This window comes from Pelophylax lessonae (assembly GCF_965119305.1).
Source record: "Pelophylax lessonae genome assembly, chromosome: 12".
In the NCBI taxonomy this organism is placed as follows: Eukaryota; Metazoa; Chordata; class Amphibia; order Anura; family Ranidae; genus Pelophylax; species Pelophylax lessonae.
The window spans coordinates 142,543,683-142,562,903 of record NC_138779.1 but is presented as its reverse complement, the minus strand read 5'-3'; positions in this window follow the sequence as shown (position 1 = coordinate 142,562,903).

Here is a 19,221-nt window from a genome sequence, read left to right as displayed (position 1 = left end):
TGCCGTAACTGGACATTCATCAACTCTGAGAAGCAAAGTAAGCAAGTGTCAGATAGAAACAAGAAACATCTGTGGTTGAGGATTATTGAAACTGTGCTATAAATGCTATAAGCAATTACTGCTGTTCCACTGCATAGACTTTTATAAGTGATTACAGCTTGACCTGTTGTCCTGTCTAGGTTTTCTAAGATCTAGTTATAATTCAGGATTCTGTTAATTCCTCAAATTTTAAACTAGTTTTTGTTAATGTTTTTTTTTACTTTTTTAACCTTTTTATAAAGTTTGTATGTGCATTTTATATAGTGTGCACAACAGAAACAGTTTTTCCCCATATATAAGAGCAGTTAAAGCAGGAATAAACTCTTTCTGGAGTGGAGGACTGAGCTTACAGAATAATACTTGCAACCTACCTCTTACTGTGTGGTCCTCCAGAGATGATGGGTCCAGAATCCTTTCACAGATTCCCCATCTATCCCGCTGCCATCTACTCACCTCTACTTCTTGGTCCATGGGTGATCTTCTTTAGCCTTTGGACAGCTACTGTTGATGCAACTCCTACTAATGCATGCTGGAGTTACATTGTCTCTGCCATCTAGTTTTACTCTCAGCATGTCAATAATGAAGCCAAGATGCATGCTCCATGACACAAGCAAGACAAGAAATCACCAGGAATTGAGAAAACATATTTGACAGAAAAGACTTTGCATGTCTATACATCATGGTCATTTTTTATTGCAGGACATTTTTTATTTGGTTTTGGGAAAGATGTCAGGTTATACTGCTATCTAGGGCTTCATTAGAAAGATTTCTACTAAATTTCATGGTAACAATGGTTTCACAGAAGACAGAAGTGATAAAAATGTCCAAAAGCAACACAGACAGATTTTTTGAAAAATTGAGTAGGGGGAAGGCTAGAACCTGTGTTCGTTTTACAGTGTATATCGCTGTCTTTATCTCTTGTACATATTGATACAAACTTTTGGTAAATAATTATTTAAACAATGTTTTGGCAGGCCTGTACTTAACACTTAAGCCTAGTACACACTGCTATTTCTTTTTGTTCAACCCAGCGGACTGAATGAAAAAAAAACTGGCAGCTCAGGCTGGAGCCGCTTTACTTTAGAATAGCACTCTCCCCTGCTGTTCTATCTGCCATGATGCAACAGGCTAGTCTGTTATATTCAAATTTCATTGCAGCAACTCAAAACGGTACTTCATAGTTTGTATGGCCACGTGCTTGTATGCATGCCTGACAATGTCGGGGCATGCTCCTAATGAGATGACAGATGGTGTCCTGGGGTATTTCCTCTCAGATGTGGACCAGGGCATCACTGAGCTCCTTAACAGATAGAGGTGCAACCTGGTAGCGTTGGATGGACCTAAACAATGTCCCAGAGGTGTTCTATTGGATTTAGGTCAGGCGAGCATGGGGTCAATTCAATGGTGTGTTTCGCACTCAGACTAACCCGGAGCCCACTGCACTAGCGTAGGGTCTGAAAATGGGTCCAAGAATTTCATCCCAATATGGAATGGAAATCCGCGTGCCATTGTCTAGCCTGTAGAGGTCTGGAATTATGCCTCCTCGGACCATCACTGACCCACCACCAAACTGGTCATGTTGAACAATGTTACAGGCAACATAATGTTCTCCCTGGCTTCTCCAGACCCTTTCATGTCTACAACATGTGCTCAGGGTGAACCTGCTCTCATCTGTGAAAAGCAGAGGGCGCTGGTGACAGACCTGCCAATTCTGGTGTTCAATGCCAAATGCCAGTCGAGCTACACATTGGTGGGCAGCGAGTACAAGATCTACTAGAGGACGTCAGGACCTCAGGCCACACTTATGAAGTCTGTTTCTGACTGTTTGGTAGGAGACATTCACACAGTGGCCTGCTGAAGGTAATTATGTACCTCTGGCAGTGCATATCCTGGTCCTCCTTGCACAATGATCTGCTGATGTGTTAAGGATCTTCTATGGCCTTGTCCAGCTCTTCTAAAGTAAATGCCTGTCTCCTGGAATCTCCTCCATGCTCTTGAGACTGTGCTGGGAGACACAGCAAACCTTCTGGCAATGCCACGTATTTATGTGCCATCCTGGAGGAGTTGGACTGTCTGTCTGTCTGTACATATCTTTTTTTCCTTGTTTTTTTTTTTTTTTTTAAGTGGAACTACATTGCATCCGAGTAGCATAATTCATTTTTTTTTTTACTTCATTGAGTTTTACGACATAAAGGTCTTAGAAAAAAAACAGTATAGACTTAGACAGTATCAACTGATGCAAAGCAAAAAAAAAAAAATAATACATACAAAATAAAATAACAAGGGAAAGGAGTAATAGGATGAGGGAGGTGGGAGAAAGGAGGGGGAGGATAAGGGAGTAGGGGCAAAAAAAAACCTGAAGTTTAGAACTTCCAAGAGCTATCAGTTAGCCCAGATGTAACACAGATGTACATGACTAGCAACAGAGCCTGAACTAGTATCTTGGGGTACTAATGTATTTCAGCAAATAACAATTAGACCTTATTGACCTTCCACTGGTGATGAATAAACAAACACCTTTGATTATGTAAGAGGTTTGGTGAGCTTGCTGCTACGGTGGTAGCGGGGGTTCTATCTGTTCTATCAGAGGCTGGCAAGACATTGGCAATATACTGATCCCATTTGTGTCACGGAACCATAAACCAAACGTACAACAACAGATAAGTGAAAATAAGAAGGCTTTATTGAAAATCAAGCTGTAAAGCAAAAGTCCAAACGGATGGCGAAACCGAGGCAGAGTCCTTGCGAAGCCAGAGGTCAGGAACCAGGAGGGTAGTCAGACGAAGCCGGGATCAGGAACCAGCAGGGTAGACAGACGAAGCCAGGATCAGGAACCAGCAGGGTAGTCAGACGAAGCCAGAATCAGGAACCAGAAGCAGCAGCAGTCTTAGAAGCATGTGAACACAGGAGGACAGAGCAAGGAACTGAAGCCACAGACCTCCTATATATATGAGCTAGGCATCCAGCTCCTCCCAGTGGGAAGGAGGAGCCGCAGAGTGGGAGGCTACAAGAAACCCAGAAACCAAGATGGCCGCCAGCACATGTCAAACGAAGGAGAACAGCAAGAAGGTAAGACCATGACAGTACCTCCCCCTCAAGGGCCCCTCCTCCGCGGAGTAAAGAACGGTTTCTGAGGGAAGCGTGCGTGGAAGGCACGGAGCAAGGCAGGAGCATGGACATCTGCGGAGGGAACCCAGGAACGCTCCTCTGGACCATAACCACGCCAATGAACCAAAAACTGCACCCGACCGCGGACCAGGCGTGAGTCCAGGATATTGCTCACCTCATACTACTCCCGATTGCCCACTTGGACCGGACGAGGCCGAGGAAGTGAAACGATTACACACCAGTGGCTTCAACAGGGAGACATGAAACATGTTGGAGACCCGCATGCCAGGAGGAAGCGCAAGGGCATAGGCTACCGGGTTTACCCTGCGAAGCACTCGGAAGGGACCAACAAAGCGAGGCGCCAGCTTGGGAGTGGGCACTCGAAGGTTGAGGTTGTGGGTGGACAACCATACACGGTCTCCGGCCTGGTAGGAAGGAGCAGGCGCTCGTCTGCGATCAGCCTGGAGTCTCTGGCGCTGCGCAGAGACCTCAAGGGACTTCTGGATCTGTACCCAAGAAGCACGTAGGACGGAAAGGTGATCCTCCACAGCCGGAATATCCTGGGGAGAGAATACCTCCGGTAACACGGCAGGTTGGAACCCATAATTGGCCATGAAGGGAGACGTCCCAGAGGAAGAGTTCACAGCCGTGTTCCTGGCAAACTCAGCCCAAGGCAGGAGGTCAACCCAATTGTCTTGGTGATCGGAGATATAGCAACGAAGGAATTGCTCCAAGGCCTGATTGGATCGTTCTGCAGCCCCATTGGACTGAGGGTGGTAGGCCGAGGAGAAGGAGAGATGAATCCCCAACTGGGAGCAAAAGGCGCGCCAGAACCTGGACACAAACTGACTCCCCCGATCCGACACAATCTCCTTGGGCAAACCGTGCAACCGGAAGACCTCCCTGGCAAAAATCGTGGCCAACTCCTGTGCAGAGGGTAACTTCTTGAGAGGAACACAGTGGCACATTTTGGAAAACCGATCCACAATCATGAGAATGACCGTATGGCCTCGGGATGCAGGGAGGTCCACAATGAAATCCATCCCCAGGTGTGACCATGGGCGCTCCCCGGTGGCTATGGGTTGCAGAAGGCCCAACGGAAGGTGTCGAGGGGACTTACTCTGGGCACAAACGGAGCATGCCGCTACATATGCGGCGATGTCGGAACGTAGGGAAGGCCACCAGAACAGACGTGAAACAGCCCAGGACAGCTGATTCTTTCCAGGATGCCCCGTGGTCTTGGAGTTATGGTAGGTTCGCAACAACCGAGTGCGCAACTCCTCAGGCACAAAACATCTGCCGTTGGGTCTCCCAGAGGGAGCACCAGATTGAGCCGCCAAAATCTGCTCACCCAGGGGAGAGGTCAGGCTGGTGCGAATGGCGGCCAGGATCTGATTCGGAGGTATGACCGAAGTCGGAATCGACTCCTCCCTGGACAGGTCGGAGTACTGCCGTGATAAGGCATCCGCCCTGATGTTCTTGGAACCGGGTAGGTAGGAGACCACGTAATTAAAACGTGACAAGAACAGAGCCCATCTGGCCTGACGTGGTGTCAATCTCTTGGCCTCAGAAAGGTAGGTCAGATTCTTGTGGTCCGTCAGGATGAGGACCGGAACCACCGAACCCTCGAGCAAGTGCCTCCATTCTTTAAGGGCCTGCACGATGGCCAATAACTCCCTGTCACCAATCTGATAGTTGCACTCCGCGGAAGACAGTTTCCGGGAGTAAAACCCACAAGGAAGCAGAGGACCCTCTGGTGTTCTACGCTGAGACAGAAGGGCGCCTACTCCCGTCTCAGACGCGTCCACCTCGAGGACAAAGGGCAACCCAGGGTTGGGATGCGACAGAATCGGAGCCGACACAAAGGCGGACTTTAGAGCCTCAAAAGCTCGGATGGCCTCGAGCGGCCAGACCTGGGAATTACTGCCCTTCCTGGTCAGATCCGTGAGAGGCTTGGCTAGCATGGAAAAGTCCCTGATGAACTTCCGATAATAATTGGCGAAGCCCAAAAAGCGCTGCAGGGAGCGAAGACCACTGGGCTGGGGCCACTGTAAGACAGCCGAAACCTTCTCAGGATCCATGGAGAACCCCTCAGCGGAAATGATGTAACCTAAGAAGGTTACCTGGGATCGGTGAAATTCGCATTTCTCAAGCTTACCGAACAGCTTGTTCTCTCGTAACCGTTGCAACACTCGTCTGACATCCAGAATGTGGGTCTCCATGGATTCAGAATATACCAAGATGTCATCCAAATAGACCACCACACACTGCTGCAACAGGTCACGGAAAACATCGTTGATGAATTCCTGAAAGACTGCAGGCGCATTGCACAACCCAAAGGGCATAACCAAGGATTCATAATGACCGGTCCTGGTGTTAAACGCGGCCTTCCACTCATCGCCCGCCTTGATCCTTACGAGGTTATATGCCGCCCTCAGGTCGAGTTTGGTAAAGACCGTGGCCCCTTTAAGGCGATCGAACAGCTCGGAAATCAAGGGTATCGGGTAAGCGTTCTTGATCGTGATGCGATTGAGACCCCTGTAATCGATGCAAGGCCTCAACTCACCGCCCTTCTTTTTCACAAAGAAAAATCCAGCCCCTGCCGGGGACGAGGATTTGCGAATGTGTCCGCGTGAAAGCGCCTCCTTCACGTACTCCTCCATGGCCTCATTCTCCGCTACCGACAGTGGATAGACCTTGCCACGAGGAGGAATGGCACCAGGCTGTAACTCGATGGCACAATCGTATGGGCGGTGCGGAGGTAGGGCAACCGCGCGCACCTTATCGAATACATCCCGGTACTCCTCGTATTCAGGAGGCAACAGAGAGTCCGAGGAAGTACACAGCAACTTGACAGGCCCATGGATGCAACTAGCCCCACACTGTGGTGACCACGAGAGGATCTCGGCCGATCTCCAATCGAAAGTCGGATTATGCTTCTGGAGCCAGGGGTACCCCAAGACCACCGAGTAGTGTGGTGACGAAATAACCTGGAAGCAGACCGACTCTCTGTGAACGGCACCAATGGCTATCCCCACTGGAAGGGTCTCATAAGTCACGTGTGGCGGCAGAAGGGGTCTGCCGTCTATCGCCTCAAGAGCCAGTGGAGAACCTCGGGCCTGCAGAGGAATGGAATTGGCGGCAGCGAACACACTATCAATGAACAAACCACCAGCACCAGAGTCCACCAACGCCTGGGTCGTCACTGAGCCCCCGACCCAGGAGAGGACAACAGTGATCAGTAGTTTGTCAACACGGGAAACCGGGGACGAGGAGACTCCACCCAAGATCTGCCCCCGACAGCATCTCAGGTGCGAGCGTTTCCCGGACGGTTCGGACATGCCAACCGAAAATGCCCACCGAGACCACAGTACATGCATCGGCCCTCGCGTCTCCGGAGTACCCTCTCCCCCTCGGACAGGCGAGCAAAGCCCAGCTGCATGGGTTCATCCCCAGCCAAGTCAATCCCCAGGAGGCGTGGGAGGAGAGGGAGGCACGGGTGGGACAGCAAAGGTAGGCGCCAATCTTTAAGGAGGCCTCCGCAGACTCTCCTTAAAGGAAGGTCTCTCCCTGAGTCTGGTGTCAATCAAAATCAGGAAAGAAATAAGAGACTCGAGCTCCACTGGTAGGTCCTTAGCTGCAACCTCATCCTTCAAGGCATCCGAGAGACCATGAGAGAAAGCAGCGACCAGAGCCTCATTATTCCAGCCCACCTCTGCTGCCAGGGTACGAAACTCAATGGCGTATTCAGCTACGGATCGTGAACCCTGTCTGATGGACATAAGGAGCTTCGCAGCAGAGGCAGCACGAGCCGGCACATCGAATACCCTCCGAAGAGAAGCAACAAAACCGGAAAACTCGGCAACCACCGGATTGTTGTTCTCCCATAAAGGGCTGGCCCAGGCCAAGGCCTTGTCCGAGAGCAGCGAAATTAAGAAGCCCACCTTTGATCTCTCAGTAGGAAAGGCATGTGGCAGCAACTCGAAATAAATGCCCACCTGGTTAAGGAAACCTCGGCACTGAGTTGGCTCTCCCCCAAAGCGCTGTGGAAGGGGGGCAGAACCGGTCATACCCCGAAACACCGCAGGCGCAACAACAGGTGTCGGGGTAGACTCTGGCGCAACAACCGGAGCGGCAGTAGGAGCGGGCCCAGGAGCGACAACCGACCCATCGGCAACGGGAGCGAAATGAGCCGTGCGTTCAAGCAGGGTTTGCAACGCCACGGCGAACCGACCCAACAGGTGATCCTGCTGATCAAGTCTGGCAACCAGCGTGGGTAGCGAGGATGGCCCTGTACCGTCAGAATTCATGGCTTGGTCCTAATGTCACGGAACCATGAACCAAACGTACAATAACAGATAATGAAAATAAGAAGGCTTTATTGAAAATCAAGCTGTAAAGCAAAAGTCCAAACGGATGGCGAAACCGAGGCAGAGTCCTTGCGAAGCCAGAGGTCAGGAACCAGGAGGGTAGTCAGATGAAGCCGGGATCAGGAACCAGCAGGGTAGACAGACGAAGCCAAGATCAGGAACCAGCAGGGTAGTCAGACGAAGCCAGAATCAGGAACCAGAAGCAGCAGCAGTCTTAGAAGCATGTGAACACAGGAGGACCAAGCAAGGAACTGAAGCCACAGACCTCCTATATATATATGAGCTAGGCATCCAGCTCCTCCCAGTGGGAAGGAGGAGCCGCAGAGTGGGAGGCTACAAGAAACCCAGAAACCAAGATGGCCGCCAGCACATGTCAAACGAAGGAGAACAGCAAGAAGGTAAGACCATGACAATTTGTGGTGGAAGCGTGGAGTTAAATCCTGGTGTGTCCTTTCGAACTAAGCTCAACAAATCTGCTTTTACATCTGCAATGTTCGGAGGGGTAACGGAGATCCACTGTTTGAGGATGGCTCTTCTGGCCACCATAAAACAGATCAATAGCAAGGCGATAAAGACATATAATGCTTTGTGGAGTTTTTGAAGGTCTTTGTGTCGTAGCAACATGGGTATGATTTGGAGAGGATAGAGAAGTTAGGGAAACTTGAAAGAGGTGGCACCTCCCAAAGAATGTGAGTTGGAGTTTAGCCCAGATTTCCAGTTCTATTTTGGAAATGACTGGGGTGAAATTGAGGTGGTATAGGGGGGAAGGGGATTTACCTATTTTGATCCCAGGGTAGGTAATGTGGGACTTGGCTACAGGGAAACCGAAGAAGTCGTCCATGGAGGTGGATGGGCATGGTAGAGTGGTAAAATGTCACTCTTTGAAAAGTTTATCCTTAACCCTGAGCAGACCCGGAAGCGGGGAACAATTTCTTGGATATGGAGCATATCAGCAAATATTGCAGTGTGGTGTTCGTGTTTGCCCACCATGACCCCATTTAGATGTGAGTGGAATAAGAGATAATGAGACAGGGATTCTAAGGCTAAGTTGAAAAGGAGGGGGGAGAGGGGGCAACCCTGTCTGGTGCCTTTGTGGAGTTGGATCTTATTATAGATGTGACCAGCTGTTATTACAAACACCGATGTGGCCGAATACATAGTAGAGATTAAATGGAGGAAGGGGCCAGAAAATCTGAAACTCCGAAGAACCAACTGCAGCCATTGAATGCTTACGTTATCGAATGCCTTCTCACCGTCTAGCGTGATAATCACTCCCACATGGAAAAAAAAAATGTAAAATATATTTTAAACATTCCTAATTTATTTTTCCCAAATATATTGGAAATATATTTGAAATACTACAATTATGGCCATATTCAATATATTTCTAAATGTTTTCCCTAAATATATTGGACATATATTTTTCTTCCATATGGGCTATATCACTGGATTTGTTGGTTCTTGCATGTTCCAAGACCGTAAGGACTTTGCTTGTATTGGCTGGGGTGGAACCTTTTTTTTCTAAAGCCCGCCTGTGCTGGGTGAATCAGGGTTGGTAATATTAGCACTAGCCTATTGGCCATGACTTTGGAGAGTATTTTGGAATCAATGTTTAGAAGTGATATGGGGCAGTATGATTCCGGTTCCGTAGAATCCTTCCCTTTTTTTTTCTGGATTAATTTGATATGAGCCTGAGGGGAGATATTGTCCCCCGTCTAGAATTGATTGGTAAACTGTTAATAGCGCTGGAGAGATAGTGTCAGAGGCCAATTTAAATAATTCCGATGTACAAATGAATGAATGTGGTAGCGCTGTTAAAAAGTCACAAATTATTGAGTAAAATGCGCAGTGTAAAACATAAATAAACCACAATGCATGAACTAGATCTATCAAATAAAGTGCAATAAAGTGCAGAGACGCTGTCTCTGATAAGCTAAAGTGCAATCAAATGGAATATATAAAAGTGCAAATCAGAATAAATGAATATATAACTGTGGTAATACTGCTACCCAGAAAATAGGTTAAAAAAACATGTGAAATCCATACAATAAGTACCATACATATAAATGGAATTGCTTAGTAAATAAAAAACTAATAAAAGTGCAATGTGTTACCGAGACTCTGTCTCTGATTGAATACAGTGCAAACAAGACAAGTAAGTCTAAGGTGAAACAAATAAATAAATAAATCACTTGAAAAGGGCAAAAATAAGAAAAGTCTCTATCAAAGCAGCAATCAGTGGGTGATTCGGTGTGTGTTAACTCCTTAAGTGACGTGCTGCAATCACCAGGTGCAGTGTCTGCTCACCTCCATAATTCACCCACTAGGGGTCTCAAGTAGTAGAAAGGCTGATAAAATCATGCCATCAATTCAATCGGTAACTCCACTAGTCTCCACTATCATCCTCTGCTTCTCCTTGGTGTCCCTCATGGTGAGGATGGCAGATCGGGATCCATATATATGTGGGAACACATTTAGGTGGTAGCAGCAGCTCATATCCACTTTAATATATTTTGGTTTTTACCAGGGTAGTGCAAAATTACTTTTGGTTTTTAATTCCGATGTATACCCATCAGGGCCCGGGGCCTTGTCATTGGCCAGCGAAGCGATGGTAGAGGAGACCTTGACAAGGGTGACTGGGGCGTTTGGTTGGTCTGGGAGTGCCTGATCTACCTTTGGGAGGGAGACTTGACTTAGAAGATCTTTTGCTACAGTATTGTCAATGGGATCAGGGCTATAGAGATTGGCTTAGAAAGGCTCAAGAATGGGGTTGATATCCTTGGGGGTTTAAGTGAGTTTCCCTTGGGTGTCTTTCAAAGTTTGGATGTGGGTAGGAGTATGGGGTGCCTTACACAGATGTGTCATCAGTTTCCCTGCCTTATTCCTAAATGTGTAATATTGGAGATCCAATAATGTCTTTTGGATCCTTTCCTGAGCCTCTGCCTATAGGTCAAAGCGGGTTTTAGCCTCTCTCCAGACACTTCTGTGTTCGGAGGAGTTCTGTTGTGCTAATTGCATTTGTGCAAAACATAGAGCTGCACTCGCTTCACTGTACTGTTTGGTTACGTTTTTTTTTTAGCCTACTGAATACACGAGGATCCTACCATGTAGAACTGCTTTACCTGCCTTCCAAAAGAGAATAGGATTATCACAGTGGTCAGAGTTGGTGGCAACATAGTCCGACCAGGTGTTCTTCATGATTTTCTTAAGATCCTGGTTGTTTGCTAAGTAGCGACACGTTCTGGCAGAGTTTTGCGTGATTAAATCTGCTAGGTGGACTGAGATCGGGGCATGATCAGAGATAGCTATTTTTTTGTAAAATATGCGAGTGAGTAGTGTGTTGTAGAAGTATGGGTTTACAGAATAAATAGTCAATTCTTGACAAAGTATGGTGTAGGGAGAAGAAGAACGAATAGTCCTTTCCATCAGAGTGGACCTACCTCCAGAGGTCAATCAGTTGTAGTCCTTCAGCAAAGTGTTACCGGGGTGTTAACTATGGAGGGAGGAGAACCACGAGATTTATCTTCCAAGGGATGCATTACCGAGTTGAAATCACTACCGATTAGGAGGGAGTGATGGATGAAGGGGGCTAAGTGTGAGGTCAGCTGCTGAAAAAATAGTTTAGAGGGGGAATTAGGAGTGTAAACATTAGTGAGGGTCCACTCCCGCGAAGGAGATTTGAGCCCAGCTGTTATAATACAACCGTCACTATCATGTTCTAACGATATAACATCACAAGGCACATTCTTGTAAATGAGTAGTAGTAGACCTGCCTTTCCCTTGACCGCTGCCGAGCCCTGAACTTGCCCTACCCACAGTTTGCACATACAGGGAAAGTCTTCCTTAGCTAGATGTGTTTCCTGCAATAGTGCTATATCTGTTTTAGGGCATTTTAGGTGATGCAGTATTACTATACGTATGTGGGGGGATCGAAGTCCCTTAACATTCAAGGAAATAATTCTCATGTCAGCCTGGTGCTAAAGGGGGTTTCTGGATGCAGAGTTGGGAGAGACAATTAGGTTCAGAGGTTGAAAGGAACAATGTTGCTCAGGTGCCACCTAGTGTTATTATGTGTACGAAATGGTGTTTGCCTCTTAAGAGATATGGTTGTAGAGAACAACTGACCCAACATGGGTGGGGTGGGATGAAACAAAAATACACAAAAACATAACCATACCAAGTAGAGTGTTGACTTCACTTTCTTCCACATGTGTATCACCAATGAGAATACAGCATTACTGGACAAGCACGGTGATAGCCTGCGGGCACCTCGTAATGGAGCATCTGATAAGGATACCCTGAGTGGTAAATACTATGTATGAGTCTCTACCACATCGCTATTTGGAGGTGTGTGAGCATTCTCCAATAAGGCAGTAAACAATAGACGACAAAGGCATAATTATTCTGCAGATAGAAATTAACAAACGGCTGGGAGCAGGATAGGTAAGCATGGGACCAGCCAACACTGTATAGAAAAACAGAAGACAATAGGAGGAGGGAGTATAACTTGCGTCATAAGATATGAAGTGTGGATCCTGTATTGATAGGTTGTTTGCCTAAAACTCAACAGGGTTTGGTCCGACTTGGGTCATCTGCATAGCGGGGCCTCTTCAAGGGGCCTTTCCTCGAGCTACGTTGATCCCTAAGGCCAAGTAGGCGAGATGAGACAGTGTGCGGAGGTGGCTCCAATGACAAATGAGGATAGGTCTGTAGGTTGGGGGTAGCTTCTTCCAGATGCGAAAAAGATTTTGTTTCACCAGACTAATCAATAAGCGGAATGTCACAGGATAGGCCAGCATGAATTTCACCCCCTTCCAGTAGAGAGTCTTGCAAATAGGATTCCTTCGCCATAACACCTCTTGGGAGTAGTCTGTGAACATGAGGAGTTTATGTCCATCCACTTGGAGAGCTTTGGAGTTGCAGAAGGACCACTGGAGGGCCACTCTGTCAGAATAGTTAAGATATCTGATGATGACAGGCCGAGGGGAGTGTCTATTATTCGAGGGTGAACCCAAGCGATGCCCTCTTCCTACCAAGCATGTAGACGAGAACGATTTTTAAGATCCTCAAGTTTCTCAAGAATGTACTGCTGGGTTTGTGCATATTGTTGATCACTCTCCTGGGAGCTCTGCACCTCATCCTCAATATCTGATACACGATGTTCAAGTTCTGACAGCTTTTTGGCATGGTCTCCAAGTTCTTTTCTCAACTGAGAGATCCCTGCTGTTACTGCTTTGTCAACTGCAGCTGTGATGGTAAGGGAGAGCAGAGCAGCCACAGCCTGTGCTATTTTAGTATATTTTTCCTCTGGGAGAGTGAGATCTGTAGCTGTATGTGGTGTGTGAATCTCACCTCTGTATCGTTAGCCTGCAGTCTCCATCCGTCATATTAGCTACGAGCATGGCAGGGGGAGCAAGATCTGAGCGGGAGGCAGCGAGAGTGCAAGAGGAAGAGCAGAGAGGTAAGTGAATGCCCACAAGCTGCAAAAAAATATTTAAAGCAAACTCCCCCACCCATCCATTACTCCATGCTTTATTTTCCTGAGATATCACTTTGAAAAACATCCTCTAGCATCTCCAAACATGACCATCTTGAGTAAGGGCAGCTGACTCATGTAGCATTTACTTCCTGGAATGCGTCTGCCGCTAGCTCAGACATGCAGACAGGGAGGTGAGCTTACCTGAGAAAACCCCTCCTCCCCTCCTGAAGACTCCTGGGATGTATGAATAATTTGCCTAGGCCTGAAAACCAATAAATAACTGAAGAAATGTTAAAAAAAAAAAAATGTTTAAGACATGTAAATATGATACACCTTATTGTCTATTTACTAATACTACAAGCATAAGGATTCAAAATAGTCAATGTTGATTGAGAGATTGAACAAAGCTTCACTTTAAAGGATAATTTCACCTTTTCAGGCAGAATTTCACTATTCATAATAAATAGAAAGGTTTTCCAATGCCATTTCTGGCCCAGCTATCCCAATGTGCTTTTCTCTCGCTTGTCTTATCCGCGGAAGGCTTTAACATCTTGTCTTCTTTTTTTTTTTTGGGGGATTTTTAAAATGATTTTCAGATTCCATCACTTCCTGTAGATGGCCTTTTAGCATTCACTTCCTGTAGGTCATCTCCCAGAAGCATTCACTTCCTTGTTGCATCACAGAAGAGGGTGTGATAGGTGTGTTCACCACTGTGGACCACATCTTCCTCATTATAATACTACCTTCCACCAACTTTCTATACAATCAGATTGTACAATCTCCTTTAGATTTCCCATCAACTATGTAGTGCAAGGGCCTGTCTGATTTCATGCAAATTGAATGGATTGCTCTGGTGGGTCTTCCTATTCCATAGTTCTGGTAAATCTTCCTATTCCATAGTTCTGGTAAATCTGATGGAAATTGTACTGAGATTGTACAATCAGATTGCATAATGTATGGCCATCTTTATACAAGCACATAGGAGGGAGTAGACAGAGACACTCAGTTGTCAGGTCTCGTTCACATCTGGACATAGCAAAAACTCCCATTCCCATTTTTTGGGGGTTTTGGAGAGTTTTCCCTCATCAGGCATAGGGCAGCCAATTCACTTGATTGGGCTGCCCTACACACGACAATCTCCCCAGAGAAGCTCCAGAACTTTTTTGGATCGGAGCATGGTGCATTACTGCAGTTTTTGCTGTGTTTGCTGCACTTGGGGAGCCTTTACACAAACACAATGCACATTTGCAGCAATTCTGAAACGCATGACAAAGTGCACATTTTCTGTGCGGTTTGCCATGCATTTGCAAACACACAGATGTGAATGGAGCCTCATTGGTCTTCTTGTGTAAATGCACCAATTTCAGTTTTAGGCTCTATTCACACCTAGAGTAGTGGGAACGCATGTTTTTTGGCTTGTTGTTATTTGTTTTTTGCTTCCGATGCGCTACACGTGGCAAAGTAGCTCATGGGACAATTTTGGCGTGATGCGAGTTGCACATTTTTAATGTGTGTTTTGCTGTGGTTTTCAGCTTTTCATGTTTGGTGTGCTGTTAGCAATAATGACACTGAAAGTGCAAAACAGTAATTTTAGGTGTATAAATGTGACCATACACTATACAATCTAATTGTACAATCCCCTTTAGATTTACCAAAATTATATAATAAGAGGACGCACTATCTATCCAATCAGGCAGGCCCTTGTACTACATCAGCGGCGCCCTATGGACTGCAGCCCCAGAGGGGGTTTAGCATGCGGCCTGAGGTTATCTGGAGGGACGCTGGGGAAGGCAGGCAAATGCACGCATAGAGGAATGCCTGGGATGCTGTGCAAACATAGTTGATGGGTGAACAGTGTGTGCTAATGAGGTCAGCTGGTAAACCCCTTCCTGTGTCTTATTGGTTTCTGCATCCCAAATCTATATACCAGGAAGTGATGAAGCTTTCTAAGAAATACAGCAAGGGCTTAAGGTAAGACATTGTTCTCAAAATCAAAGAAAGCTTTTATTTTTCTGCAGCTGAGATATATTAATGGTATATTGGTACATAGGGGAGCTGGATTATAGAAAAATAAATAAATAAATAAAAGGTAAACATTAAAGTCAACTTTAAAGGCGGCTGCAAAATTTGGCCATTGAGACTGTATAGATTGGTAGTCATTTTAACAGTACAACATATGATCAAGCTAGGCACACACAATCAATACTGAGAAGGAAGCATTAAATATTATGTGGGAGGAAGTTGGGCGGCTATATCTAGCAATACAGGAAGAAAGGGGGAGGGCTCATCCAGTGAATTGCAGGGTGTGGTTTAGGTTGGAAGTGAGATTACAAATGAAGGGTCATTGGTTATTACTCTAGTTTGATATCACTGAGTGTATTGAAAGCATTGCACTGATGATTGTTGCATGTAGGTAAGATTTTAAAAAAATATTCCCAAATGTCAAAGAATGTATGTACTTATATAAAACGAAATACGTTATAATAACCACCTAACGACGTGTGTTTGTGAAACTGGGCCAACAGACCATCCACTCTGAATGAACACCAGAAGCTTAGCATTCCTCTCTATGTGTTGTGTAGGCCCCGACATTTAGGCTTACACCACTCAGCCCATTGGCAAAAGCACCTGAAGGAAATGTTGAAATCTGAAAATAAGTGGTAAGCTAAAGGGAAAATTATGAGGGGTTTTTGGGATGGATATTTCTAAACCAAAGAGGCGCCATGAAGATTTAATAAGCGTCATGAAGATTTGGTACAATTGGTTAAGGAAAATGCCTTTGATTGGTTAAAGCTGAACCAATAAACCAAAAATTTGTCCAAACATCTTGATAAGGGATAATATGTTAGAAGGATTAGGGGTCAGAAATATAAAAGAACAGATCATCTGTGAAATTTTTTCATGGTATTATGGCCAATAGGTTTGCCTGCAAAGGTGGTTTGGATTTAAAGAAGTTGGTCCAGTGCAAGGTTGAAGCTGATGGGGAAGGGAGGGGCAGTCTTGTCTAGTGCCTCAAGACATGGGAATTAGGGAAATTAGTTGGCTATTGTGTGGCTGTTATGGTACATATATTGCATATAGGGGGAGAATGTTTCACCACAGGTTGTAGATGAGAGTATGCAATTTAAAAGGAACCATTCTATTTTATCAAAAGCCTTTGCTTCAAGACTTAGAAGCATCATGGAGGGGAAAGAAGAAAAAAGTGTTGTTCTCTTGTACTGTGGCTGCAATATAAGTTTGTATACCCAGGCTAAAGTGTTTGTGATTCGTGTTGGGTGAACAGTTCGGCCCGAGCATTAGTTTGAGATAAACATTGACTGTTCGGCCATTCAGCAAACAGCCAAATTGTCGGGATGTTCGACCATTTGTTCTGCCCTCCGAACACCCCACAATGCACGGCGCCACAGCACATTGCATTGGAAGCCCTGATCGGCTGAATATGAAAGCTTTGCCCAATCAGGGCATATAGCGCTGTCGGAGCCATGATTGAACACTATCATGATGACTCTTTTTCCATTTACTGCATTACAGTTAAGTGCATTAGTGCACGTTTACTGTGCTATACTGCAATGCCTTAGTGCATGTTTACTGCAGTAAATTGCAGTGCGTTAGTGCACGGTTACAACAATATAGTGTAGTGCACTAGTGCACATTTACCACAATACATTGCAGTGCATTAGTGCACCTTTACTGCTGCATATTGTAGTACATTAGTTAATGTTTACTGTAGTATATTGAAGTGCGTTAGTGCACGTTTACGGCAGTATAGTTATGTGCATTAGTGCACGTTTACCGCAGTAAATTGCAGTACGTTAGTACACGTGCATTTAGGCACGTTTACTGCAGTATATTGCTGTGCATTAGTGCACATTTACAACCGTATATTGCATTGCATTAGTGCACGTTTACAGCAGTATATTGCAGTGCGTTAGTGCTCGTTTACAGCAGTATATTTCAGAGGGTTGGTACCTGTTTATGCCAGTATATTGCAGTTCATTAGAGTACAATTTACCACAGTATATTGTAGTGTGTTGGTGCACGTTTATGGCAGTATATTGCAAAGCATTAGTACAAGTTTATGGCAGTATATTGCAGTGCGTTAGTGCACGTTTACCGCAGTATATTGCAGTGCGTTAGTGCATGTTTACTGCAGTATATTGCAGTGCTTTAGTGCAAATTTACGGCAGTATATTGGAGAGCGTTAGTACACATTTACTGCAGTATATTGCAATGTGTTAGTGCACGTTTTATGCAGTATATTTTGGAGAGCGTTAGTGCACGTTTACTGCAGTATATTGAAGTGCATCAGGGCATGTTTACTTCAGTATTTTTAAGTGCGTCAGTGCAGTTTTTACTGCAGTATATTGTAGTGTTTCAGTGGCGTGTGGCTGTGGTACTGAAATTAAAGTGCATCCACATACACATTTCCCCATCTCTTTTACATTTCTAGTGCATGGTTACTACAATATAGTGGAGTGCGCTAGTGCACTCTTACCGCAATACATTGCAGTGCATTAGTGCACATTTACTGCTTTATATTGCAGTACATTAGTTCATGTTTACTACAGTATATTGAAGTGCGTTAGTGCATGTTTACGGCAGTATAAGTATGTGCATTAGTGCATGTGTACCGCAGTAAAATGTAGTGCGTTAGTGCACGTTACCTGCAGTATAGTGAAGTTTGTTAGTGCAAGTTTACCACAGTATATTGCAGTGCGTTAGTGTACATTTACCACAGAATATTGCAGTCCATTAGTGTACATTTACCCATGTTTATTGCAGTACGTTAGTGTACGTTTACCACAGTATACTGCAGTGCGTTAGTGAACGTTTATGGCAGTATAGTGCAGTGTGTTAGTGCCCCTTTACTGCGGTATATTGAAGTGTGTTAGTGCATGTTTATCACAGTATATTGGAGTGTGTTAGTGCACATTTAACGTTTACGGCAGTATATTGCAATGCATTAGTACAAGTTTTTTGGCAGAATAGTACAGACTCTTAGTGCACGTTTACCGCAGTATATTGCAGTGCGTTAGTGCATGTTTATGGCAGTATATTGCAATGCATTAGTACAAGTTTATGGCAGATGAGTACATTGCGTTAGTGTACATTCACCACAGTATATTGCAGTGTGTTAGTGCACATTTACTGCAGTATATTACAGCGTGTTAGTGCACATTTACTGCAGTATATTGCAGTGTGTTAGTGCACGTTTAACGCAGTATATTGGAGAGCGTTAGTGCACATTTACCTAAGTATATTGAAGTATATCAGGCAAAGGTGGACGTGGTCCGTCCTCAGGCTGGGTACCATTTCCTCTGTTTAGTGATGTTGCCCGTGCTATCCAGCCACAGCATTCAGAGGAGGTGGTGGACTGGCTTACTAAACCATCCTCATCCTCCATCACCCAAGCAGAGACTAGCGTGCAGTCCACCGCAGCTGCCAAAGCAGCTTATTCTGCCTCCTCGTCCACAGCTACTCCTGCCATAGACCCAGCATCAGGCATTGAGAAGTCAGCTGAGTTGTTTGAGCACAGCATCAGCCACTTGATGATGCACAGCCATTACTTGATTCAGATGATGGTTCTGAGGTTGAGCCTATAGAGAGGGGAGAACAGTGGAAAAAACAACCAATTGGCAGTCATGTTCTCCCAGCCACAGCGTATTGCCAAGTTGGCTCCACTGATGAGGATGGGGGGGCATTATGATGATGAGGTCATTGACACAACAGGGGTGCAAGATAGAGCAGAGGAGGAAAGTGAGGGTGAGGTACAACCCCAATGAGGCAGCCACCACCACCATGGCAGAGTAGAGATCAGCCACTCTATTCCATCAGAATGTAGAGCAATTATCTCCCGGCCCACTTCCCACAACAAGCTGTCTGGCCCTTTTTTAATCATTGTAAGTACCAGGAGATCTGCCTAAGGGTCTGCCTAGGAGAGGGGACCACTCCAGAGAAGTCAGGGGATCAAGGAGCTAGCTCGCACAAGGAGTGTATCAATGAAGGGGGTGCAGTGTAGTTGACCCTGAAGATTAGGAACAAAAGGAAGTGCCAGGAAGGACCCTGAAGTTGTTCTACAGTACAGTCCAGTTTACCTCAGGATACAGTTTACCTCAGAAAGTTATTTCAGTCCTGCATCACAGCTTGTGACAAACTGAAGCAGCGGCCTAGCCGTGATTAGCGTTATTCAGTGTTACTCAGCGTTAATCAGCACTTTCAAGTTGC